This window comes from Urocitellus parryii, chromosome 15 (assembly GCF_045843805.1).
Source record: "Urocitellus parryii isolate mUroPar1 chromosome 15, mUroPar1.hap1, whole genome shotgun sequence".
Lineage (NCBI taxonomy): Eukaryota > Metazoa > Chordata > Mammalia > Rodentia > Sciuridae > Urocitellus > Urocitellus parryii.
This window is the reverse complement of record NC_135545.1, coordinates 49,183,114-49,193,688: the sequence shown is the minus strand read 5'-3', so window position 1 is coordinate 49,193,688 and position 10,575 is coordinate 49,183,114.

Genomic DNA, 10,575 nt, shown 5'->3' with positions numbered 1-10,575 from the left:
TTGCACTTTGGGGGCACACTGCTACAGCTTTAAGGAGAAATGAAAGCACCAACACTGAAAGCTGATCAACTCCAGTCGAGCACGCTTCACAAGCCGCCCTCCCACACCTCCGTCACCAAATGTCCCCCCCGCCACCCAAGGGGAAAAGAGGTGAGCTGAGACAGGAAGGTTTGGAAATCAGACTTGGGGAAGGAGGGTAAGAATAGAAAACAGAAAATCTTCTCACTCAAGATGGGCTGAGGGACACCAAAAGAAATTGCACTGGAATTGGGGGTGGTTCTGGAAAAGGGGATGGACAATAACTTTTCCTCTAGGTTATATTGTGGGCGAATGTTGATGGAGCAGAGAAATTGTTGAAGAAGTGGAGCCTGAAATGAGGTGTGTGAGGAGGAGGGTAGAGAGATGCAGGCAGGCTGTGCATTAGATGAGCCCAGAGGAAGAAACCGGAGAAGCTCTTTGATGGCACAAAGTCTGAGAGTGGGAGGCTCAGCAGGGAGTAAGGACCAGGGAGCTTCAAGGGAGATGCCCACCCACTCCAGAATCAGGTATGTATGGAAAGATCGCTCAACCTCGTTAATCATCGGGGAAATGCAAAATAAAACCATAATGAGATATGACTTCAGGCCTGTCAGAATGGCTGTCACCAGAGAGAGAGAGAGAGAGAGAGAGAGAGAGACAGTGAACATGAAAGACTAGGAACACTTCTACATTACTGATGGGAACGTAAATTGGTACAGTCACCATAGAATAGAGCATCAATGTTCCTCGAAAAAATAAAAATCGAACTATTAAATGATCTAGGAATCCCACTTCTGCATATATATCTAAAGGCAATTAATTCAGTATGTCAGAGAGACATCTGCACTTCCACATTCTCTGCAGCATTATGCACCACAGGCAACACAGGGAAACACCCTAAATGTTACCAGACAGAGACAGATAAAATACAGTACATACACACAACATCGTTATTCAGCCTTTAAAAAAAAAAAGATGAAATCCTGTCATTTGCAACAAGACAGATAAAGCTGAGGAACATTATGCTAAATGAGATAAATCAGGCAAAGACGCATGCAGCATGATCTCGCTTACAGGTGGAACCTAAAAGGATCAAACTCAGAGCCAGAGAACAGTGGTTGCCAGGTTGTGGGGAAGGGACAGAGGAAAGGGGTCGATGTGAACATAGGGCACCAAGTTTCAGTGGGTAAATACGTTTTAGAGATCTAACATTCAGCATGGTGACTGCAGTTAACGATACTGTGTTTGAAATTTGATAAAATAATAGATATTAAATGTAAACCATGCAGTTAAAAAAAATAGATGATGGATATTCATTATCTTATAATTCCAAAACATATACATAAATCAAAACATCATATCATATACTTGAAGTGTACACAGTTTTTGTCAATTAGACTTGAATAAAGCTAGAAATTTAACAGATGAATGAGTGAATCTTGAATTTGAGCATCCTGACAATAGTTTCCTGAAACCCATCATGAATGCAATCAAGTTTATCAAGCACAAGATATGTTTCTTAGGCCTCAAAAATCATCCACCATAATCTTATTAGTGCATACATCTAAGTTTGCGTTATTATCTAGTTAATCAACTTTACACATTGATACTCCTATGGAGTAGCTTACTGAGACTTCATGTAGTTTTCATTACAGAGTATTAAGGAAAGATATGGTAAACAAGGTGACACATCCCATCTCTGACGGGTTTGAGAAATTTTAGTGCTCTACGATTTATCCGAAATAATATTATAAAAGATTACTGGAGGTGGAAAAAATAGATTCAAATTAAGGGCAACATCAATTTCTATTCAACTAGACAATCTGTACGTATTTCAACGGTATGTGCCATTCTGTCAATTTGAGTGCTATGAGGAAAAAAAAAAAGTGATGTTCAAAGTTTAGTATTACTGCTGGGGGAAGAAAAAAACAATGTTTTATTTTCTTTTAATCCAGTCTGGAAACTTAGGGCAAAGTAACCCCATTTATCTCAGTGATTTTAGTAAATGTGTTTGCTTCCCAGGCTATTTTATAAAGGTAAACAAGTGTGGATTACACATAAGCCTCAGACAGAAAAAGATGGGAGACGCACGGCGATCCTCCTCGCTGGTAAAGCTCCCAACTGGGACAGGATGCTGGTAACTCACTGGAAACACCACAGGGGTTTGCTTTCAAGGGGCCTCAAATGTTTTACCAACTAAAAATGTAATAATGGGAAAGAAAACAGGGAAAAATAAATAGTTATAATGTAAAATAAATAGTTATAATGTAAAATTTCACCTTCAAATACCCCCCCCTTTTGTAAGTTGTTTTCTTTGCAACAAAGAAGGGCCAATTTAGTCAACGTCAGCACCAGAGTGTTGATGTTATAGGGGGAAGGTTCTGGTACCTTTGAAATTGAGGCGACTACCATCAAATACCATCTCTATCTTTATTTGTTGAGGCATTTGGTCAGGGCCTGCAACTCTCACCCTGGAGATAGGGGTCATTGGTATTCGGTTAACTTCAGACCCTGAGCAGGCATCAGCAGCCAGTCTGAACTGGGGACATTTCATGACCAAGCAGAAAGGTCTGGCGGAATGCCGTCACCAGCGTGGCTCAGAGAAGGGTTTGTTTCATACTTAGGACGGAGATTTATAATTGCTAGACTGAGGCATTTTTCCCAACTCTCTTTCCTATTCACTTGAACAGGGCTGTCTTACCATGAATCACATTTGCTGAGGGCCAGTAACAGATGGCCTTTTCAGGATTCCCCTTTGGAGCCAGATAAACATTGCTACTTTGTAGCAATGAACCTGAAACCATGATTATATCCTATAAAAGGAGACAGACCTTGGACAAGAAAGGAATGAAAAAGGATAGATTGGGTGTGAAATTCACAATGACTACACACACAGCGATTTGAACATAATCATGGCATAATTTGTTTCTTAATGAAGTAACAGAGGAAAGCACTGATAAAAGAGTAAGAGATGAGATGAGGGAGGGAATGTGATTTAGTTCTTATCAGCATCCTCCAACAGACAGCTCTCCATGCCTGAGGGCATCGCAACTCTGTAACAGAATCAAGTACATAATTACCCCCAAATAAACTAAAAATCTGAGGTTTTTGGGCCACTTGCAAGAAGTAATTGACTTGATTTCAGCAAGGCAACCATTCTTCAAGTTTGTATTTCTCTTCTGTAGCCTTTTGAGAAAGATTTCTCAATGACAATGTCAAACGGGGGGAAAAATTGAGAACATGGAAAATCATTCTGAAATCTCCATACCCAGATATCATTACTGTTGTCAGTGACACAGATACATACATTTATAGTAGGGTACATCCATGCACACACATACACAACAGCGTAAGTATGTTTGTAAAAATGGCACCACTATGGTGGACAATGACTTGCGACTCTCTTCACTCAGTTACTATATAATTGCCTTACTTTAAAATCAATACCAGTGGATCTGCTTTTCACAAATTGCTAGAGTGGTATGGATGGTAATTTATTTAACTCTCACCCTCTTCATGGAACATTTGCCAAAGTCCAACATATTGCTACCTCCACCAAGATCTGACATCTTCCTATGTGCTCACTTTGCACAAATATTTTAAATGGTGAGAAATTGCCTGGCCGGCCACATGTGAGACAGTACTTGTTTCCCCACATTTTTCATCACTGAGAACCTTTAATTATCTCAGTCTTTGCTAATCTGATGGGGGAAAAACAGTAGCATGGTTCTCATCAGCATTGCTATTCAGAACACCAGCAATCTCTCCAGATATGTTCAAAGGTCTCCTTAATAAGATTTCTATGAATCTGTCATTGTCTTCCTTATGTTGGAAGAGCTTTTATATAAGTTTTATGTACTGTAAATATACTATATATTACATTGCATTGAAACTCTACAAGGAGAGGACACACTGAATGTATCTCCCCGCCTACCCAAATTCATGTTAAACCCTAACTGCCAGTGTGGCTATATTTGGAGTAAAGAACTAATTAAGTTTAGATGAGGTCATATGGATGGAGCCCTGGTCTGATAGAATTCATGTTCTCATAAGAGACACCAGAGAGCACTTTCTCTCCTTCTACACAGATGCACCAAGCAGGGCCACCTGAGGACACAGTAAGCAGGTATGTGTCTACAGGACAAGAAGGTGCCCACACAGGATTCCAAATCAGGAATCTTGAGCTTGGATTTCCACCTCCAGAACTGAGAGAAGATTTTTCTCCTGAGCTCCCTGGGCTGTGGCATTTATTATGGCTCTCTGAGCAGACTAAGATGGGTACCATTATAATCCCATCCCACTTTATAACTGATGAATCTGAGCGATAATCTGGGGTCTAATGTGCAGCAGAAGGATTGAAAACTTCTAGAGCATCACCCAGTAGCAAGTTTGGGGTTCAGTATCCCAACCCAGACACCCTGACCACGGGAGGCACCCTAGCGTATTGAGCATCAGCCTATCATATCTTCAGGTGTTGTGATTTGGTACAGTTTTGCTTTTTTCATACAGTTAGTGCATCAGCATTCTGTTCTATGTAATAGACCTCTGCAAACTTATGCTCACTAACAATTTCATAGTTTCTGGCCTACAGAAACTATGAAGTCTGGCGACCTGGTTTCCTGCCCCAGCGTCTCTCCCAGCTAAAATACAGATGCCACCCAGGGTCCTAGTCTCATCAGAGGTACAAATGGGGAAAGATCCACTTCTAGCACTCTTAGTTCACTGCCATAATTTATTTCCTTGCAGTTGTAGAACTGAGCTTTGTTTTCTTTCCTTTTTGTTACTGTTGTTTATGTTTTCCAGCTTTATTGAAGTATAATCGACCAAATTCTATATATTTAAAGCGTACAGCAGGATTCTTTGATATATGCACATACTGAGAAATTATTGCCATGGTCAAGAGAGTTAAGACATTCAGGAACTGGTAAGTTATGAGTATGTATGTGCAAGGACGTTTAAGATCTACTCTCAGCCAATTTCAAATGTACAATGCAGCAGTTACTCCAGTGACCATGCTGCACATCAGACCCCAGAACTCATGCATCTTACAACTCCAAGCCTGTACCCTTTCGCCAACATTTCTCCACTCCCTCCCTGCAGTCCCATCCTACTCTCCATTTCTAACAGCTCAACAATTCCATATTGTATACATAGGTGCCATCATCAGTATTTGTCTCTGTTTGACTTATTTCACTTAGCACGATGCCCTCAGGTTTGAGACACGTGGTCACAAAAGCAGGATTTCCTTCTTTTTATGAATGAATAATATCCCATTGTGTGTACACATCTGTTTGCATGTCATGTTTTCCTCATTTCGTCCATCAGCTGTCATTAGATGGTTCTTGTGTCTTAGCTATTGTGAATATGCTGCAGTGAACATGGAGGTGCAGATCTCTTTGAGGTACTGATTTAATCAGGTGTGTACCCAGAAGTATGATCCTTTTTTAAGTTTTTTGAAGAATCTGCATATTATTTATCATGGTTGTACCAGTTTATATTCCCACCAACAGTGCACAAGTGTTCCCTTTGCTTTCCTACACAATGCCATCTAGAGAGTCAATCTCAGCTTCCAGAGGCCACATGGTTCTTTCTTATGTGGCCTCCCTGTAGATCATACCACAAAGTGGCAGCTTAAGTCTTCAAAACCAGGGATGGAGAATTTCTCACCTCAGAAATAGCTCAGGTTCTCTTTCAAGGGCCTTCATCAAATTAAGTCAAGCCCACCTAAAAAGACTTTGCTTTTGATTAACTCAAAACCAACCGTCTTGAGACCTTAGTTACAGCTGCGGTAAAATCCCTTCACCTTTTCCATGTTGTATTGGGCAGAAGAAAGCCACAGGTGCCACTCACCCTGAAGGAGGGTGAACACAAGGGGCAGGCATCAAGGGGGCTGTCCTAGGGTCTGTCAACCACAGTGTGTATTTTGAGTTTGTCCTGAACTCTAAAACACAGGCTTTTCTCCACTGACTTTCACAATCTGTACTCTGGAATTTCAGGGACAGAGAAGATGGTGATCTTCTAGAGAGAAAGAACAGAAAGAGTTCAGCAAGAGAGAAGAGGAGAGATGATTGGAGAAGAGGACATCTGGCCAAGTCCAATGAGCCGAAGAGTCACCATTGGACCATGACTTGATAGGAAAGGGAAAGTTTTAGTTCTATCCTGTCCCACGTCCAGCCTGTCTCACTATGTGACACAATTACACAAGCTCTTCTCGGCTTTATCTCTCCTCTGTGGCTACAAGGTACCAAGCTTCTCCTGCCAATGATGGCATCATCATGGCGCCTCCTACTCTTCCTTCATGCCGAAGCTGCAGTGACAAATTATCCTCCCACGTCAATGTATCTCTTCCTCCCTTATAATTAGAAGAATAGGCCTCATGTCTACGACTCAGAACGTAGCTGGGTCTCCCCTGATCCTTGAGATGAATGCACGTCCCTAAAACTTCATCCAATTGTGGTGAGAACCTTCTCCAAGGCCGGCACCATCACCAAGAGCTTCCTTCTGGGGTCCCCTTGGCAGGAAGCCTCCTTTGATCTTTTCTGAATTCTATTTCTTATTATATCACTTTCACCTCTGGCAAGCCTCTCCACACATCCTTCAGAGATGACTAAATTCAAAGGTAGATTTAAAGAGATGGGTACAATTTAAAGATGGAGATGGAGTTTTAAAGATGGTCATACTCACATGACAGGAATGTACATCATTTTATTGGAAACATTAAGAACCTGTTAAAATTTGGGTTAATCACCACCACCAGCCCACATTACATAATCTCATCAGGTCTGTTTCCCGTGTGTGTGTGTGTGTGTGTGTGTGTGTGTGTGTGTGTGTGTGTGTAGGGGGGGAATAGATGAGAGGGAGGGAAAAAGGGAGGGAGAGAGATAGATAACATATATATACTTTTATTTCCACTATGTATACTTTTATTTGCATTTATTTTATGCTGATTTTTTTCTGTTACCTAAAAAATGAATCACTACAATCTCTTATTTTTCCTTCTCTTTCTGATCATAAATAAAAAGATAGAATAACACATAGCCATCTGATATCCTTGTACTGAGTAGCTCAATGGTGACTGTGGACACCCACGTCCTGATGACGGCACATCCTGGATCAAGCTGTCTATCAGCATATTCTCTCTAAAACATTTCCTTCCTTGAAGGGAAGCCTTGCTGTTGAGATAATGACAGTTACACATTGGTGGCATGTTTACACTCTTCCTAGATGGGAGATCCAGGAGGACATTCACTTGATTTGTCTTATTCACCCTAGGAGTACCCAACCCCCAGTCTTGAGTCTAACAAGGCTTCTATATGCGGATGTTATTGTATTAGACATAGGAAAAATACTGAAACTTGGCAATTCACACAGAAAATACTATCTGAGCATAACCTGTGACCCTTGTTCATTTGTGGGAACTTATATTTCCTTTAGTATTTATAGGACATCAGAAACATGGAACTTCAATACTATACCAAAAAAAATATATCATATTTGACCATCCCCACTCTCCAAAAGCTACTACTCCCAATATGCCAAGCTGTACTTGATATGCTGTAGCTCAGAATGCACCTATTATGCACCATATTTATCACTTCTGCTACATTATACACCATGCTAGACAGTCCACAGCACACACACCCCACACTGCCATCCCCATCACACCATACAGCACAACACAGCCCATTTCCACACCTACCATCCCAACATTTACCATCCCAACACCAAGCACACAACACACAATGCTAATACAATGCCACTTCCAATATATCAGGTACCAAATCACATCACACCACATCACAACATTCCATCCTTATCATCTCAACATACCACACTGACATCCTAATTTAAATTATTTGATACTAGTTAAATTCTGAGTGAAAAATAGGCAATACTGAGATTCAAAAAAATTGTTATTCTTGTACTCTTTCATGGTCATAGAATATTAACCTATGTAACAACCATTATGGACTTCAAGTAGATTTACTTCCAGAATGTATCTCCTTACGTATTTGTAAGAAAAAAAAATGTAGGTATATAGGTAAATCAGAAAAGTAGGATGGAAGAAGGAAAAGTAAAGTTGGGTTCTGAAAATTTGTGAATAATCCAGAGTGACTTTCAGAATGTGCTGGTCTCCCAATCACACTTCTGTGATCAGATAGCATTTGTCACAAGCTATTATAAATATTAGTTCACTTATCTTGTGTCCCAGCCTACCCGATGAAGATTCCTATCAACTCTTTTGTTTCTGTTTGTTCAGAGTTTTTCCCACACCTGGCACACAATAAGTATTCAGACAATTTTATTGAATCATTCCCCTGAACAGAGAGATTAATTTGCTGTTACAGAAGTTATAAAAATATAATTTCAAGATACAACTACTCTAAGGAGGTCTATAAAACTAGATAATATTGTTAGGGGAAATTTCAAGCCCTTGCCCCCCTCATTCATTTCCAGCCTCTCTCAAATTTCATGGGAAATTTTAGGGCACTCAATTTCAGAGTTGTGTAACAGACTTCAAATTAAATAAAAGTAGATTTCCCTGTGATTTAAGAATGGAGTAAGTCTCTAATCCATTATGCATATAGTTCACTTGGCTTGTCCTTCACAGAATAGAATTTCTAATGGTGTATAAAGTTGGGAAAACCATAAACAGACTCTCTACCATATGCTATCGTTTTCCTTAATTACAATCCTATTTGGTTTCTTAATGAAGTAAAAATAAAATCCAATATATAAATGTTATGACATTTAGGGATATCTAATTCATGTTCTCATCCTGTGATTGATTTTCCTTAATGAAGAATTAGAGTGGGTTAGGGCCTTTAAAACCAAATATATTCTAAGCCTCTGAACATATCAGTTTCCGAATAATTGTATTTTATTTTTCTTCAAAGCCATTCAAGTACAGCATTTTATAACTCCTGTGAGGCCATCTTTTTGAACACAGGTATCTTCATGAAAATGCAATCAGTATAATTCATCATGTACTTGAATTTGAAAAAGACAAACTCAAACTGCACTTTAACTCTGAAAACAACCACACTGACTCTTACTTATCTCAAAAATATTTTTTCTGTCACCTCACTGTGTTTATACTAGTTGTGTGAGTAGATAGTGGAAAATGAGACAGCAAATATAATAAATAAATTTTCTTCAGCAAATTCTGAAATTTAACACACTTTTAGATAGTGAATGTTACCATTTTATTTAAGCAATCACATATTAGTTTATATGGTCTAGTTAGGGGTGGAGCAAGATGACAGAATAGGACTCACTAGTGATCATCTTCCAGAAAAACATCAATTTGGACAAATATCCACAGATGAAAACACCTTTGCAAAAGCTAAGGGCACGAGGTGAGAGATCATAATGGATGGATGTAACATGGAAATAAGAGAAGGTACGTTGAAAAGGGTAGGAAGAAGTCATACATTGTTCACATCAGCATTTCCCAACCCTAGCACCAGGCTCACCACAGTAAAACCCAGCATCAGGCAAACCTATAGCCCCAGATGTCAGGATAGCACCTGTGGATTGAGCCTCTACACCCATTCTGGTGCCAAGCCACACCCCCAAAGCCTCACAATTTAGGTCTAAGCCGCAGACTCTGATCCACAGCACTACAGTGCCAACTTCAGAAGCTCCAGACTCCATATACCCCCACTGCCTGCCCTCAGCAGCCCCAAACTACAGGCACACTACACCACCAGGCTGTCCAGGATCCCCAAGCTTTGCTCCTTCCTGACCACTAACTTGACATCAGTGGCCCCAGGCATTCAATACCCCCCTCCCCAGCACTAGTCAATCCCACTGATCCTGGGCTTCAGGCCTACCACAGAATCATCCCTGGTTGTCCTAGTACTCTGACCTGCCCCAGTGCTAGGCCAGGTCCTTAGGACAAGTTTTGGGCTAGTATACAAGGATACAAGTTCCAGGTCTACCCAGAAGATCCAATTAACAGACTCCACCCAAGTGGATCCAAACTCCATGCCAAGCCAATCCAAGAATGTCAGCAGCAAGACCAACTTTGAACCATGAGAGACACCCTGCCTAGGCTCTGGATGGGCTATTGAAGACTTTTCCCAAGCATAGTCAGTCTGCAAAGACCGAAATAAGCATTTCTTCAAATGTGCAGACACTAATAAATGGCAGCAAGGCTCAAGAAGAATCAGAGAAACATGACATTAAAGAGACAAAGTGCCAATGACTAGACCCTAAAGAAATGAATGTGCATGAACTGCCTGACAAAGAATTTTAAATTGCTGTTTCAAGGAAGCCAAAAAAAACTCAAGGAAAAATATAGGGAAACTATCCAATGAAATACAGAAAACTATAAATGACCAGAATGAGAAATTCAACAGTGATTTTTAAAAATAAAACAAAGTCTGGAACTGAAAAGTATAATAAACAAAATGAAAAATGCAATAGAAAGTATCTATAGCAGAACTGATGAAGCAGAAGGATCTCTGAATTTAATTACAGGTTATTTAAAGGTACGCAATCAGAGAAAGACACCAAAATGAAAAGGAATGAAGAAAGTTCACAGGACTTGCG